Consider the following 17,484-nt stretch of genomic DNA (forward strand, 5'->3'; position numbering starts at 1 on the left):
TACAGACTATAAAGTGACATTCACTTAACCCTTGTGCGCTGTATGTTTTTGTTCTTTTGCTTTTTGCCCATGTCTCCTTAGTGGTTGACAGCTGCACGGATTGTGTTTTAGTGAAACTTCTTTAACCACTGACAACACTGTGGTTTACCGTCCTTATGGTGTAGCGCTTCATGCGGGTGTTTCCTTGATGTACAGTACATGAATTCTTTTTGGAGAAAGTGTATAGTTTTTTTTTTTTCTGCCATTCTACAGTCACAATTAACTTTTTTGTTTTAGAACATCACTGTAATCACAATACAATTGTTATACTTCGCAATCCAATAATGCACAATGAGTGCTGACCATCTCTTACCACAACCTCCTGGATTTCCTGCATGCCTTGCCACTTCTCCTCTACTGTTTACTTTTCTAAGGACTACATATCCCATGGTACCTTGCTGCTTAAAAGCAGTGGTTCCTGTACTGACTTTTGACTCATCTCCTCTCCGTCCCTCTGTAGTTCAAAAGGCAGGTGTTCTGTCAGAATCTGTGACACGTCAGATTAGGTAACGGAAGTGTCGTTCTGTCAGATTAACAAACCTGGTAGTGGTGGACTCATGTGCAGCTGTCGGAACATCACTTCTGTTGCCTAATCGGACGAGTCGCCATTTCTACCGGAACACCGGCTTTGTGAATTGTGTGACACAGCAGTGCCTATTCACAGGGTTATAATGCGTCACAGAATTCCAGCAAGTAAATGTGGTGGGGTTTTTCAGAGTAAGTTTACATACTTCAAGATCATTCAGATTAATAGGAGTAGGCTAGAAATATTTGAAATACAATGTGGAGATGAATATATAATTTTACATTTTGACCATAGATGATGCACTTTAAAAGGGTTGTAAAGGTTTTTTATTTTCTAAATGGGTTCCTTTAAGCTAGTGCATCGTTGGTTCACTTACCTTTTTCCTTCGATTTCCCTTGTAAATGTTGTTTTTTTTTTTGTCTGAATTTCTCACTTCCTGTTCCTCCTCAGTAAGCTGTTCTGGCTGACTAACCCCCAGCCAGAACAGCTTGGATGATGGGGGCAAGCTTACTAAGGAGAAACAGGAAGTGAGAAATTCCAGGGAAAAAAAACATTTAGAAGGGAAATTGAAAGAAAAGGTAAATGAACCAACAATGCACTAGCTTAACCACTTGGTATCCCTGCTATAGTGAAAAGACGGACACAAGGTGGCTCTCAATTGCCGGTAGGATGTCTATAGACGTCCTCGTCTCCTCCAACCACTGTGGGGCGTGCCCGCCGCATCACTGCAGTTCCCAATGCGCATGCCTGTCCCCTCTTTTGTAGGCGCTATAACTTTTGCGCAAACCAGTCGCTTATTTTATTTTTTTTCAAAATTGTCGCTTTCTTTGTTAAAAGCGCAAAAAATTAAAACCGCAGAGGTGATCAAATACCACTAAAAGAAAGCTCTATTTGTGGGGTAAAGAGGACGTCAATTTTGTTTGGGAACCACGTCGCACGATTGCGCAGTTGTCAGTTAAAGCGGCGCAGTGCCGGAAGCTAAAATTTTGCCTGGGCAGGAAGGGGGTATATATGCCCAGTAAGCAAGTGGTTAAAGGAACCTATTTAGAAAATAAAAAAACATTTACAACCCCTTTAGAAGTAAAAATGCAAGTTTTTTTGGACCCATTAGATCCCTTTTTCAGGCTTTATTTATAGGAAGGAATCTTGGTCTAACACGGTATCTGTGCTACTGCTTCTGCAGACTCTGAAATATAAAAATGACTGACATTTAAATGCAATATGAAACAGTCTGAAGGATGAAATTGACCTTTAATCCACATACTTTTTTGGATGAGTGACTCATGAATGAGTCATGGATCGGCTTGCTAGCCAGGGAACCAGTATTTTCAAAACTGATTTCCTCTAAGAATTTTACAAAGACCTCTTTCACACTGGGGCCGCCCGTGCATTCGCAGTAAAGCGCCGCTCATTTCAGCAATGCTTTGCCACAGTTTCACTGTGATTTTTGCACCACTTTTTGGCCAATAGCGGGGCACGTTTAACCCCAAAAAAGGGTTCAAAACTCCCATGTTGCGCCGCTTCCAACACGCTTTTCAGGCACTTCCAAAGTGCTGCCCATTCATTGCAATGGGCAGGGGCGTAAACAGTGCTTGCAAACCGCCCCAAAGATGCTGCTTGGAGGTCTTTTCTAACGTCCCGCAAGCGCATCGTCCCAGTTGGCACCTTTCAGGGGTGAGCGGTGTGCAGATACCTGTATAATACAGGTATTTGCACCCACTTCCGGGCATAGACTCCCGCCGGGGTCACATACCTTGCCCCCCCTGCTGTCTTCTGGGAAACGCACAGGTCCCAGAAGACAGAGGGGACCAGTTAAAAGGTACAGTGCGACTCGCTAATGCGCAGTATATATTTTATATAATTTTTTGTTTTTGTTAGGCGGACCTCCGCTTTAAGGTTTCCCCCTTTTCTGCTTGTGCCTGGGTACTTGGTTAATGGCTTTAGGCCTCTTTCACACGGAGCGGACCGTTTTTGTGTCCACTCCATGTGTGTCCGTCGGCTCAGCGGGGATCCTCCGTAATCCCCGCTGAGCTGTCGGCAGACAGGGCGGTCCCCGCACACTGTGCAGAGACCGCCCTGTGTTTCCTCCGCTCTCCCCTATGGGGAATTGGATGAAGACGGACCGTCTGTCCGTCTTCATCCCATCCGTTCCGCCGGACGGAAGAAAAATAGGGTTTTCTTTTGTCCGAAAAAACGGATCCTGACGGACGCGGATGGTTGCGGACGTTAGCGGATGCTCATCCGCTAACGGACGCGATCCCATAGGGATGCATTACAAGTCCGTAAACGGACGAACGGTCCGCTAATGTGAAAGGGGCCTTAGAAGTATAATGGAGCATTGCCATGTGACTACTGGGAACTTGCAGGATGCTGTGATTAAACTGCCATGGCTTTGGCTCTTCTGAACTAATAAAATCCCACTGCCTGGCAATGTATATTAGTAATGCATTTAAATGTGGCAATTTGTCAACTATTGTTGAAAACCTGTGAAACCGAAGGAGCCAGTAGTTCTTTAGTTGCTGTTGCAGAATTGGAGAAACATCTCTCTGTCTTCATCATGCCTGCCAATGGCTTTCAGTTCTGGAAGGTAAAGCAAAAATAGTGTCTGCGGAATCTCATGTAACACTTCATACTGGACACATGCCAGCTGATAGTGCTTTCTGCCAATCACTGATTTTCAAGTGCTGAGTCTAAATACACAATCCCATCAGATGGCATTTTATGTAACTATGAGTCCATACCTGCTCCACCCACATGGTTGTTTACACATTTTCATGCTACTGCTAGCATAGTGCCATTACTTTATTATGAGCACAGATGTCATTTGAAAGGGTTTTTGACACACTTTTTTTTTAATATTATCTGGATCTGTGGACGGTGAACTCTTTTTCTTGCATGTATGAACTTTCACATACATTTACCCACATAAATGCTTTAGACCAGGGATATTCAATTAGCTGACCTCCAGCTGTTGCAGAACTACAAGTCCCATGATGCATAGCAAGACTCTGACAGCCACAAGCATGACACCCAGGGACAGAGGCATGATGGGATTTGTAGTTTTGCAACAGCTGGAGGTCCGCTAATTGCACATCACTGCTTTAGACTAAAACTGACAAATTGTATTAACTTGTTTTTTAGTTTCCACATACCATAGAACAGTTTGTACCATATACTTTGATATACAGTTGTACAGAAATTTCCTAATTTTAAGAAGTGGATACTTGCCAGCCTGAAAAGGTCCAGCACTGTCCCCTCCCTTAAAGGGTGTTGCTAAACCCACAACCGTAAAATCAGTCTGTATATGCAGTAAAGCAGGTGTGGCCTGCGGAGCCCTCTGATGTGGCCCACGACCTCCTGCTCTGGAATAGTTGGCAAGCAAAGATCGCAGGTTGCCGACCCGCCATACCACAGCATCAGTGTTGCGGTAGGATGCTGGTGGTAGAGGAAGAAAGCGGCTTCGGAGCAGAGCCCCATAAGTCGATGCCTCCTCTACAGTGCTGGCTTTTGCCATAGGCGGAGTCTATGGCAAAGTTCAGCTAACCCGCAGGATAGACACGTCAGTGTGAAAGCAGTCTTGGGCCCTTTTCACACGATCAGCCCCACCAAATGGGAGCCTCAATTCACCTCTACAGAGCAAAAGATGTTTGTTTACTCCCGCCTACCTCCAATAAAAAAAATAAAACATTTGTCCCCTTCCATCTGGGTGGATCAGAGGGCCTATAGAGTAGCCGTGACCTGTCATCCGTCCGCTCCGCTCATTGGGGCCCGAAACTGGTTACCTAGTTGCTTAAGTGGCCCTCGCTCTTCAAAAGGTTGGGCACCCCTGCAGTAAAGTATGCCTGTTGTACTCACTGTGAAACCTAAGGGGTTAACCCTCTGCATTGTGTAAAAAGGCTGTAAGATCCTATATGCACAGACCCAACCCCCCCCCCCCCCCCACGCACTATGACCATGTTTTATGTTAAACCTATATTTAGGATGTCGCACAAAAGATGGTCACAATCTGCAGCGGCCACCAAACCCACCACTCCTTTGAGGATACGGAGGCCCTTCTCCCTGCCTGTTCTTGTCAATTTTTGAATTTGACGCAGCTGTGCATGGCTCTACCTGCACATTTGCGTCATTTGTTCACAGGAATCTGTGAATGGAAAAACTCCAAATCCCATCTGCCACTGTTGCAGAGGAACTTGTAGTACTTAAAGGAGTTGTAAAGAAAAATGTTTTTTCACCTTAAAGCAATCTATGCATTTAGGTGAAAAAACATCTGATGTTGCCGCCCCCCCCCCCCCCGAGCCCCGTTTATACTTACCTGATTGGCTAGCGCGGATGGATTGAGAGCAGCGCAGCCATTGGCTGGCGCTGCTGTCAATCGCATCCAGTGGCGCGGCACGCCGAGGGGCGGAGCCGAGTGATACAGTGAGCGGCTATGGCCGCTCGCTGTATCACGGGAGCGTGCACGCAATTGGTGACCACCGTGCGAGCATTCGCATGACTGTGGTGACTAATTGTGGGGAGGACCAGAGACAGCCGCCAAGGGACCCCAGAAGACATGCATCGGGGGCACTCTGTGCAAAACGAACTGCACAGTGGAAATTAGTAGAACATGTTTGTTCTAAAAAAAAATGTTCCTTTACAAACCCTTTTAAGGGGGCACACAAGTGCATTGGCCCTGTGTTTTGTATACCGTATGTCTTGAGCCCCGCAATTGATAACATTGCTATGCTTTTTGTTTTCTTAGGCCCTATGCACACGAGACGCTGCTAAACTCGAGTTCAGAGGCATTTGGGCATTTTTTTCAACTGCCCCTGAACACATTTAATGTTATCCTATGTGTCCATGCACACGATCACGTTTTTTGGCGTTTCAAAGCAGTTGGGTTTAGGGCCGTTTTTCCAAACCCAAAATTTTGGGTTCAGAAGCTTTCAGCTTTTGCGTTTTAGACGCAAATCGTGGCAAAATGCGGCACAAATAGTTTGATTCTGAGCTTGGGGGGGGTCTACAGTGTTTTGGGGATAAACGCTGACAGCTGCAAATCGCGGTAAAATGACGCAAATCGCGGCAAAACACCGCGCAATTCGCGGCAAAAACGGGCGTTTTAAATGCCGGTTTTTGCCTTTGAAAAGCTGAGATTAGAGGCGTTTGTAATAGCGTCTCGTGTGCATGGGGCCTTCGTAATGCCAGTGTATTTTATTTTTTTTACCTTTTTTTTTTTATTTGCATAGGTTCCCTTTTGTTCTTTTGTTTTGTCTATGACCTTGGTCATTAAAATCCGTTTTTCACTTTGTATCTTCTGAGTTGCAACAAAATCTTTCAGGGAAAGGGAACTTTTATTTGGTATTAAGCTGCCCTTTCCAAATTACACTAAACATGGAATGATGAGCATACCAGTACACTAACTAAATGTTTCTGCAGACATTTGTGGTCATTGTGCAATTGGGTTTTCTATGCTCATGTAAAAGTACCCTATTTAAAAAGAAATGGGATACAGCTTACCTGCTTAGTATTTCAGTACTGACCATTTATAGTGCCAGTACTTGGTTATGGCTGCTGGGGATTACTGAGAACTCAGAATACAGTGAATTGATTGAATTTTTTTGACAGGCACCCAACTTTGCCCTAGGCTGCCCCATGTAAATTGCTGAGTTCCTTTGGGAGTATTGCCATCATAACTCTTGTGTGACTGCAAGTTGGTAGTGAGAATTGCTTTGCCTGTTGATCTGATTAAATGTATCAACATGTACAACTAGAGATGTGGCTGAAGCATACAGAGAGGTGACCAGCCCTATTTTTTTCAGTGCAGGAGGTATTTGCGTATCTAACCTGATGCCAATCAGGCCAGAACTAAAATGACATTAAAGTGGTTGTAAACCCTTTACAACCACTTTAACCTACAGGTAAGCCTAGATTAAGGTTTACCTAAAAGGTTTAGGAGATATTTGCCAAAAATTGCAGCACTCTAGACATCGGGCGCAGGCGCACTGAGCGTACCGCTACCAACAACATCATGCCGTTAGTGGCGGCTCCCGCATGCATGTGCAGAAGTGACTTCATCGCTGATCCGGCCAGTCACAGCCCTGGAGCACTCCGGGTATCTTGGTGGCGTCGGAGGAGGCGAACAGGGAGCTGCTACGGGGGTTTCGATCTCAGGTAAGTAATTCATAATGAGTTAGTATGCTATGCATACTAGCTCATTATGCATTTTTGTCTTGCAGGTTGCAGTTTTTATTTTTTACAATAGGGTTTACTTCCTCTTTAAGCCACACCAACAGGTCATATTTTCAGGCTTTCCGTTATCTTGCACAGGTGATTCGATCAGTTTCACTGCCTTAGTAATTACCACAGCCCTTTCATTTGAAGGAAATCCTGAAAACATGACCTGTTGAAGCACATTAAGGCCTGGAATTGAGAATCGCTGCTTTAACCGCTTGCCTACTGGGGGCACTTTAATTTTTCATATGTTAAAATAAGTCCACCTTGCTCCATCTAAGTGCTGTAAATGTGATCAGGTGACTGTAAGGCTGATCTGTCACTTTGATAGTGTAGGTGCGCTGTTTCTATGTAAATGGCGGGAAAACCTACAGTGGTTTAAAAGCTTTTTCTCTTTTACGGGGAAGCTAATGACCTGCTGAAGAAAATGGTATCACCAACATGGCTGCAGCCACAAACGATGCTTTCATAGGTTTGTTTCAAATAATTAGGACCCTTTGCCTCTTGAAGTTGGCAGCTCAGACATCCAGTTTTGCATTGTAGAAGAGCCTGTGAAGTAAAAAAAGTTCTGACACTAGTGGAGCATGGAATAGGTGGGAAATTAAATAAATTGCGCTAACTCTAAACATAAAAACTTTTTGAAAGCGTAAAATTATGATTTTAAATGGTGAGTGATTATTTATATATATATATATATATATATATATATATATATATATATATATATATATATATATATATAAATTTCTCACTAATAAATCAAAGACCATGGAGTTTGATAGCCACTAGAAGGCGCTATGTGGCAATCTCAGAACCCCTCAGTGTTAGTAAAACAGTGATATGATAGTACCAACAGAAGAATGAATTATATACATTTAAAAAAAAAACATATATAATCAAAAATAAAATTAAAGTGAAATAATAAAAAATATGAACATTTTTAAATTGTGGCAATAAAGTCCATACGTTTTCAACAAATGAATTATCAAACACCCGTGGTTTGGCCAAATTTCATTTAAGTTGCAAATGTGTCCAAAGAAAACAGTGATGTATCCTCCACCAGACTATGGATTGGCTCCTTACCAAATCTCCATGATCCCTTATTACAGGGGGTCATAAACTGCATGTAATGGGTAGTCACTCCTAGTCTCGTAGTTCAGACATATACGGTCCAATTTCAGTCTCCATCACAAGTGATTTCACCGCCATCAATGCCCACCATGTAAAAATAATAAGAATAGCTCCACATAGTGTATTAAATGAGTAAAAAAGGTTTATTAAAAAGTAGTAATGCACTTACAAGAATGCAGTTAAAAGATCGCCTTGAATCTGATGTGCCGGCCGGTACACAAATTCTCAAACACCCGTCCACTGGGGGAACGTTTGGAGCTTCTTGGGTGACAACAGCGCACTGCTCCGCCCTACGCCCGTTTCGTAAAATATTACTTTTTCCAGTGGACGGGTGTTAATTTGTTTACATGCTAATCTCAGCTCTCGGAGTAAATAGACTGTCACTGGGTTGCAGGTCTTTTTTTCCTTTTTTTTTTTCACTCTTTCCCGTTTATGTTATTTTAGCACAGTTTCTTTCCAATTCTCCATGGAATAGGTGGGCATTACGGTTTATGCTGAGCTTCACTCTCTCAATCAACATTGACTCACTACTTTAAATCCTTATTCTGCTAGCATTAGTAAATAGGAAAGTTTATCATATTTGCATGTTTTATAAACTCCTTTTTTTTTTTATACAAATTGCAAGGCAAGCAAAATGTTTATCAATTTTGTCTTGATATACAAACGATGTCTTGATATGAGTAGCGTCATATCACAACTGCGTATAAAAAAAGAGCTTCCAAGTGTAGCAATATGGCTACTTTTAATGAAGGTACAACATTTGGTAACTTATTGCTACACTTAGAGGTGCCTCTCTTCTCTTTTTATACCCTGTAAAAAAAAATGCTTTGATTTACAAGTGCTTTGGATTACAAGCATGTAGCTTGCAAACCAAGGTTTTACTGTAATTTGAATATTAAAAATGCCTTTGATTAGCAATTTTGATTTGTGGTGCTCACACTGTAGTTTTTCTTTTTGAAGTGGACAGAATTTTTTTTTTTTTTTTCCCCTTTTGTATCTAAAATTACAATTCACCTTAGTATGTCCTTGATTTTTATTTATTTTTTACTAGTTTGACTTGGTGGAAAATGGCAATTTCTTCTCCTGCTGCAGTTGGCTCATGTTCTCTCCTGTCCTTGGCTATTCCCAGTACTTTAATTTCATCCAGGCTGTGCTGTTCTCCTTTTTATCTAACTGATTTGCTGTCCCCCTGCCTGCTTATACCGGCTACAATAACTGAAGCCCAGAGGGGGTACATTTTTCAGACCGAACGCTGTTCAATCTTACACTTGCTAAATGTTTTGGGCGAAATGAAAACTGAGCGAGCTTTAATTTGCTCAGGAAAAATGATCTCTCGGCCATTAACTGGTACTGGCAGCCCACACTTGGGGCAGGATCAGCAAAATGCAAAGGGTTTTTGCAACGCTAAATCTGCTGTGTACATATTGAATTCTAGCATTCAGAATCTGCCACACTTTTTTTGATTTTTGTTTTTATTCTAACACGTCACAAAATGGAGTAATTGGAGTTGCACCTTTCCTGTGTGTGTGTGTGTGTGTGTGTGTGTGTGTGTGTGTGTGTGTGTGTGTGTGTGTGTGTGTGTGTGTGTGTGTGTGTGTGTGTGTGTGTGTGTGTGTGTGTGTGTGTGTGTGTGTGTGTGTTTTTTTTGTTTTTTTTTTCCCCCCAAACATTTTCATTGAGAGAGAGATATATATATATATATATATATATATATATATATATATATATATATATATATATAATTTTTTTATTTTTTTTATGACATATACAGAGGTATTACAAAAGAGTAAATGATAACATCATTACAAAGACGCAAAAAAACATATTAAAATGTGAGATTGAAGGGTAATCCACAGACATCAGCGTGGGAAAGTCAAACAAGAGTAATAAGTGTGAACTTATTATTCACGAATTAGGTAGTCTTATCGAGTGTCTAATCTATGTGAAACCACTAAAAAATTATGGATTAAAAATTGTTGTGTAAGGGACAAGGGGTACAAGAGAAATGAAACGATAAACCAGAACGGGCCTACCCAACACCTGGTCACCCCTAAAGGGATCTAACTGTGAGCGGGAGGGCACCCTAAACAAAACTGATTGCAATTTTAGGTTAGGTTCAGCTATGAGTATGAAATGTCCCATGGACAGTCGAGCATTTCACCAGTGTCAATGGTAGTTATACACACTTGATTGGCTGTCCAGCGTGTTAATCTGCACGGAGTTAATAAACAAAGTGTTACCAGAATAGTATATCAACCACAGAACATGAACCTGTGGCCAAGTGAACAACTAAGGGTGGGTAAAAGAGGGGGAAGGGGGGAGACGTACAGGGGTGACGGAGGTTTCAAGTAACTTGATGGACAACAGTCGCGTCCATGCCCACTGGGGGCACGGACGCCACTCTCGCGGCACCAGCCACCAAGGAGTCTCTGTAGTGTATCCAGCAGGACCACGTGTTTCTAAATTTAGTGTGGGTGTCCTTAGCTTGATGAAAGAGCCCTTCCATTTCTTTCCTGTTTTACTGATGCTAGCAGAATGTCATTTTAAAACTTGGGGCTATTGTGTGACTTCTCTACCATCCATTTTACGGACATACAACCTTTTATAATGCTGCATGTGTTTTTTAGGTAAAGACCCGGAAAGCACTGTGACAATTTTTAGATAATTTATTGTGCATTCTTCATTTCCTATGTTGTGTTTTCATGACTTTTGCCCTGAAGAGACTCGGAATAAGGAACAGAAACCGCCTTTGGCCTAGCAAGCATTGGCATTGTTTCACATCTAATTTTGTGGTAAAGGGAACTACAGAACTAAATATTTTGGTTTTTCTTTTGCGTAGGACCACAGAATTCATGTCGGTGGTCATGTTGAGATCCAGGAATCCCTGTAATTTTACTTTCCTGTTTCTCAATCTGGTATGTTTTTACAAAGTGTTTTCTCAGGCAAAGTTCATGGGCAATATAGTTGCTTGCAATGCAGAAAGACATTTTTGTAGACTTGAAAGATTTTACTTTGATTACACTGCTTCTTAAAATAAAACTATAGTTTTCAAATTGTTCAAGGAAGTGTGAATGTGAACACCTTGCATGGTGGCATCCCTCATCACCTTTTCTACATGACATGACTTTTTTTTTTTTTTTATATATTTTCAAAGCGGCGTAAAAAAACGCTTGCCTAGCTTCTTCCTTCACTTGGCCTTGGATTCAGATCTTGCAAAATCTCATAAACAAGCCTAATTCTTGTGGAATGATGCAGTAATACTGTGCAAACCAGTGCTGGAGGCTGCCACGTAAGTAGCCCTTGTATTTTTAGCACAAGGTCCGCTTTAATGTAGCTTTTATTGTAAACTACGGAGTCACTAGGTATTTGAAGATTTAACTAAAAGTTGTTGTAAAGCCTTTTGTTTTTTCTCTAAAATAAAAATAAATTGTTTTGCTTACCTGCTTTGTGCAATGGTATTGCATAGACCAGTCCCTTACCTCCTCTTCTGGGATCCCTCGCCGGTGCTCTCTGTTCCTCCTACTCTCCCGAGTGCTCCTATAGCAAGCCGTGTGCTTTGGGAGCTCTCATGAGATGCGCTCCCAAGCCGGGCTGTGTGCATCCAAAGAGACACAGCATGTCTCGGCCACACCATCCTCTCCCTTACAGAATTTGATAGACAGCAGCAGGAGCCAATGTGAGAAGAGGACGTAAAGGGCGAAGACCTGCAGCTGGATAAAGGACCGGATCAAGAGGGAACTGTTGGAGGGGTACAGTTGGTGGGGAATTTTCTTTTTCTTTTTACAGGGAATGCATAAAGGAGGGAAAAAAATGATTTTATCACCACTTTAAGGCAAATAAAGAAGTTTAGGTAAAAAGTGTATCTTACAGGACAGGCAACAACTATTAACACAACCTGCAGTGAGTAGCACATTATGCAGTTTCATAGGCAAAGTATTTGGGTCAATGAAATGTACTGCTTAAAGCGGGAGTTCACCCGAAAAACAATTTTTAACATTAGATTGAGGCTCATTTTGTCAAGGGGAATCGGGTGATTTTTTTAAAATCGAAGCAGTACTTACCGTTTTAGAGAGCGATCTTCTCCGCCGCTTCCGGGTATGGTCTTCGGGACTGGGTGTTCCTATTTGATTGACAGGCTTCTGACGGTCGCATACATCGCGTCACGAGTAGCCGAAAGAAGCCGAACGTCGGTGTGGCTCTATATGGCGCCTGCGCACCGACGTTCGGCTACTTTCGGAAAATCGTGACGCGCTGTATGCGACCGTCGGAAGCCTGTCAATCAAATAGGAACGCCTGCTTCGATTTAAAAAAAAAACACCCGATTCCCCTTGACAAAATGAGCATCAATCTAAGGTTAAAAATTGAGTTTTTGGGTGAACCTCCACTTTAATTTATTTAGGTTTTATATACGTATATAATGTTGTGATTGTTGAGGTATACCTACCATTTTTTTTTTTTTCTTCATGGTATCTTGTAAAATATCAGCTTACCTGGGGAAGTTGTACCATTTGTATTATGTTATTGCATTAGTTTTAATAAGTTTTAAATTCAAATTTTTGTGAATTTAATATGTATTGGGTGCATTTCTTTGAGACACCTGAAAGTTTTTTTTTTTTTTTTTTAATGTTCTAGCTCCTTCAGTGTTTATAAGGAATCTGCTTTCCAGCTCCTCCCCATCTCTATGACTATGCCCTGATTGGTGGAACATGTTAGAATGGGCATTCCCATGGCAAGAATTTGGGGCTTTGCAGACTAAAGTTATTTTTTTTTTTTTTTTTTTTTTTTTTAGCCGATTGTGATGACATCAGTGGGCGTTGCCTGTTTCTTTGTTTTGAAATACGAAGCGTGAACCGTTCCCTTTTTGGCCCTGCACCTGATCCTAAAAGGGAGACAGTGGTGGTGCAGGCCAGTAATTGAAGAAAGATTTCACACGTTCCTTTCACCCCTCTTGGATACATTCCTTTTCGCATTGCATGTAGTTACATAGCTGGTAAGGTTTATTAAAGACACCAGTCAAACCAGAAAGGGGGGTGTGTGTGTGTGTGTCACTACCACTTTCCATATCCCTGCACATTGTACTTGGGACCTCGTTTTGTTTGTGTTGACACTATAGAATGTAATTCACCAAGTCTCTGGAATGTCCCTTATCTCGGTGCAAAGGTACAGGATTTTGTAGCTGAAAGCTTGATCTGCTTGGACCCACTAGTAAAAAAAAAGCATCATATATATGCATGCCTTTTTGATGACGAGTGTCTATTTGGGGAATACCTTCATACAATTATCAAGGAAGACAATGGGAGGAAAGGTACTCTATCCCCAGAAAAATCTGCTGCTAGAAGAAAAGTGCTGCTTGGCCATTCCTAGGAAGCTTTGGATTTCATCAATGAATATAGGGCTTCCTGTGACTGAAGTGGAGATCATGACATCATCTGTGCGCCTCTCCACCTCAACCAATTATGGTTGTATTAATTGATGAGAAGGTTTAAGAAGTACTCGACTCAATTTGATTTAATTTTTTTTTACTCTGACAGGAGGCAGGAAGTCCATGTGCCACTGCAGATCTGTTTCAGCAGATGCTTTGGAAGCCAGAGGAGAGATCTGGGATCTAAAAGACCCCAGATCTCTATAAAGAAGACCTGCAATTACCATGCTATCACAAAGAATGTTTTTTTTTTTTTTTTTTTTTTTTTTTATCCCTTTTTGATGGCCATAAAGTGTTCATAAGAAAAAAAAAAAAAATGAATACATTTTAAATGAAATAAACAAGTGTGTTTTTTTTTTTTTTGTTTTTTTATAAAGTGCCCCTGACTCCCCCAAATACTGTAGCTGCTGACTTTAAAAAAAGGACTCTTGCCTGTTTAGGGATCCAGCGCTGTCCACACCCAGGTCGGTTCTTCGCTGGTTTTTGGGTCCCCAGCCCTGCCATGTTTACTGTGGGCAGCCAGCTGTGACTCCTTGTGGTTTCTCCCATTGCAAATACGTCAGCCATGCTGGATCATGGGAATGGTCCCACAGTCTTCTGGGGCTTGAGGCGTCCCAGAAGGCTTTGGGCAAAAAAGGGGGCCCTAGAGGCGATCCAAGCTGATATGGGAGCAGGTATCTATCAAAGCCAAGTACCCAATCTCACAAAGATTTAAAGCGGGGGTTCACCCGAAAAACACATTTTTAACATTAGATTGAGGCTAATTGTGGGAAGCACAATCGGGTGTTTTTTTTTTTTTTTTTTTTTTTTTTAAATCAATGCAGTACATACCGTTTTAGAGATGGATGTTCTCCGCGGCTTCCGGGTATGGTCTGCGGGACTGGGCGTTCCTATTTGATTGACAGCCTTCCGACCGTCGCATACAGTGCGTCACGAATTGCCGAAAGTAGACGATCGTCGGTGCGCAGGCGCCGTATAGAGCTGCACCAACGTTCGGCAACTCGTGACGCGCTGTATGCGACGGTTGGAAGGCTGTCAATCAAATAGGAACGCCCAGTCCCGAAGACCATACCCGGAAGCCGCGGAGAACATCTACCTCTAAAACGGTAAGTACTGCATTGATTTTAAATAAAACACCCGATTGTGCTTCCCACAATTAGCCTCAATCTAATGTTAATTTTTTTTTTTTTTCGGGTGAACCCCCGCTTTAGGTGCCAAATGTGGTAGAGGAGAAGTTCTGCTTTTAAGATTTTTGAACATGTGGTGCTTTTCCGCTGTGTTCTTATCTGAACTAATGGGTAACAGAAGTTGGGTAAATGGATAAGTGCAAGCTGGCCTTGTGCTAGTCAATGGCAAGACTGACAGAACAGACTTGCAAATCCTTTGACAGGTGCTAAATTTCTTATGTACTCATTTGTTTAGTTGTTTGCCTGGTCTTCTTCAGGTTTAAAGTGTATGTCCAGGTATTACCTCAAACCTCCATGTCACCCTCTAGAACACAGGAGTCAAACACAAGGCCCGCGGGCCGGATTTGGCCCTCAAGGCCATTTCTTATTGCCCTTGCACCTCTCCTGCAGCTGCAGAAGAGCTCTGGTCCTCCTCCAGACCCTTACTTTCTGCATTCAACCAATGCATCCAGCTTTTTCCCAGCAGCAGCATAACAAAAGGGGGGGGTACACTGTGATGTAGGGGACTCAACTTCTGATGGTGGGGTGGCTCTTGACATCTAATGTAAAGGGGAGGGGATGCGCTGGACATCTAATCTTACAGATACAACCGGCCCGTTTGAGGGGCATTAATCTTGATGCGGCCCACAATGAAATTGAGTTTGACACCCCTGCTCTAGAACATATCCCAACATAATTTTTTTCTTTTATCTTTGTAATGTAGAAGCAGCTTTAATTATTCCACATTAGGCTTGATGCATTCTTGCAGGGGCAGCTGCTGGGGGGGTTCATTGATTCTTAATGGCTCCCTCACATATCTGGCAAACGCTCTTGTGTTTAACTGCCGAAATGCATTGCACCATGCGATTCTAAAGATCATGCCTGCACTATATTTTGCATGTCTCGACTGTAGGGCTCTCGTTGAAATTAATAAATGCATCAAACGCCAGTGCTCGTACAAACTTTATGAAGTGAATGAGCCTTCAATGTTGTTCATACAAAACTACATAACTAATGCGATTGAGGATGTCAAAGGTATCATATGTTTGTAATTTTAAAAATAAATTGTTTATTCTACAATTGTTAAAAAACCTATATGGCGTTGGCGAAATACAACATAAATGCAGCAATTACGTAAGAGACTATAAAATGTCATCACTCATCATCCTCATGAGACTTGAACGATGAATTGCTCACTGTTACTTTGATACATTTCACGGGTCCATACCCGCTTCATCGGGAAGATGGCAACAGTCAAGCTCTAGACTAGTAAACCATATAATTGTCAAAATAACAATGTAGTAAAGATTAATCCATGCAGGTTTGTCCTCCCTATTGGGGAGCAAAAGATATTATTATAATACATATAGCGCCAACAGTTTGCGCAGCGCTTTACATCAGGGAAGACAGTACGGTACAATTACATACCTGTACTTTGCATCCAAAGCATAACGTAATGCACACCACCACCAACTATAAACTTTCTGGTCACCTCCATTCAAGGTTATTCCACTCCGAGTCCAGGAACCCAAGTAGAAGTCCTCAATGGGACTAACATTCAGTCACCATATAAAGGTACTATAAATAAAAAGAAAGAGTAATATGATGGTATGCCTGCTAAAAAGAGAGGGCATTGCTCCATCTTCTTGTTGTGGTAGCAATATGTGTATGGTGCTCCTAAATAGATGAGCACCATTTTATAATCCATATTAATAATATCATTGGGGGCACAAATATTACAAACTACACCCCTACTCCCCACGAGGGGGTAGGGGTGTATGTTGGAAAATGTGGGCCACCAATTATATTTATTTGGAATTATTATAAATGGTGCTCATCTATTTTTATCTTGGCGCTTATATTGTTTACTATTATAGAGCTTGACTGTTGCTATCGTCCTGATGAAGTGGGCATGGACCTGTGAAACACGTCACAGTGAGCAATTTGATGATGCGTGATGGATTGTAGAATAAACTATTGACTTTTTATATAAAGATATGGTACCTTTTTAAAAGTCTGCATTCACATTTAGTTGGATCGTTTTGTAGATACATGTTTGTTAGGCTTCATTTCCACTGGCGTTTTTACAGCCACTGTTAGGCTTTTTTACAGCTTAAAAACGCCTGTCCATGTTTATTTTGTAAAAAAAAGAAGAAAAATTTTTTTTTTTTGTGAGCTGCAGCTTTAAAAATGCCGCGGTCGCGTTTTTGAGCGTTTTTTAACGTCTGGCGTTTTTACAGCTCTACTCTGGAGCTTCAGAACGCCCTGGTCCTGCGTTTTTTTTACAGCTCAAAAACGCCTATGCCATTTGCAGCTCAAAAACGTCTATGTAGGCATGATGCCATAGAATAACATGGACAGGCGTTTTTAAGCTGTAAAAAACGCTCAGAAAAGTGGCTGTAAAAACGCCAGTGGAAATGAAGCCTAAGGATGTGGTACCGGACAATATTTTTTTTTTCTTCAAAGTTGTTCTTTTAATGTCAGACAGTTGGCAAAAAGAACACTACGTTTTACCTGGATATTTTGTAGCATGCATTTCATAGTAATTGTAATGTTTACAGTCTGAAAAATATCTGTAAATCGGGCGCACTCCTTTGCTATGGTCTGGCTCAGGACCACTCTGTTTTTTTTTTATATGCATGTAACAAATTTCTGAATGTTTTTGGGGCTAAGCATACAACGCCCGTGTGATGGTGCTTGGTCCTAATGAGTTCAGGCACTACAAGCTACTTTTTTGGGAGTGTCATGTATTCCTTATACCCGAAGATCTCAGATTGCAAGGTAGTCTTGCATCCCTGATTTATAGCATTTGTGTAAGATTGTTCAGTTTTGCTTTTTAAGAATAGCATTTTGTATAACGTTTTTTGAAATGGCTTTAGTCACGAAATATACATCATGAAATGGTTTATATGTACAGTGCCGGTGCATTCCTCTGCATGCCCAGAATTTTGGCTTGCACATAAATTCTTTTGCATATTGACTTCTGATCA

At 41.7% G+C, this 17,484-nt stretch overlaps 1 protein-coding gene across 2 annotated transcripts in view; it reads left to right on the plus strand.

Annotated features, from left to right (window-relative positions):
* Positions 1-17,484, plus strand: part of GRAMD4 (GRAM domain containing 4) — a 204,973-nt gene that overhangs the window by 24,798 nt on the left and 162,691 nt on the right. The window lies entirely within an intron of this gene.

This window comes from Rana temporaria, chromosome 3 (genome assembly GCF_905171775.1).
Source record: "Rana temporaria chromosome 3, aRanTem1.1, whole genome shotgun sequence".
Classification (NCBI taxonomy): Eukaryota; Metazoa; Chordata; class Amphibia; order Anura; family Ranidae; genus Rana; species Rana temporaria.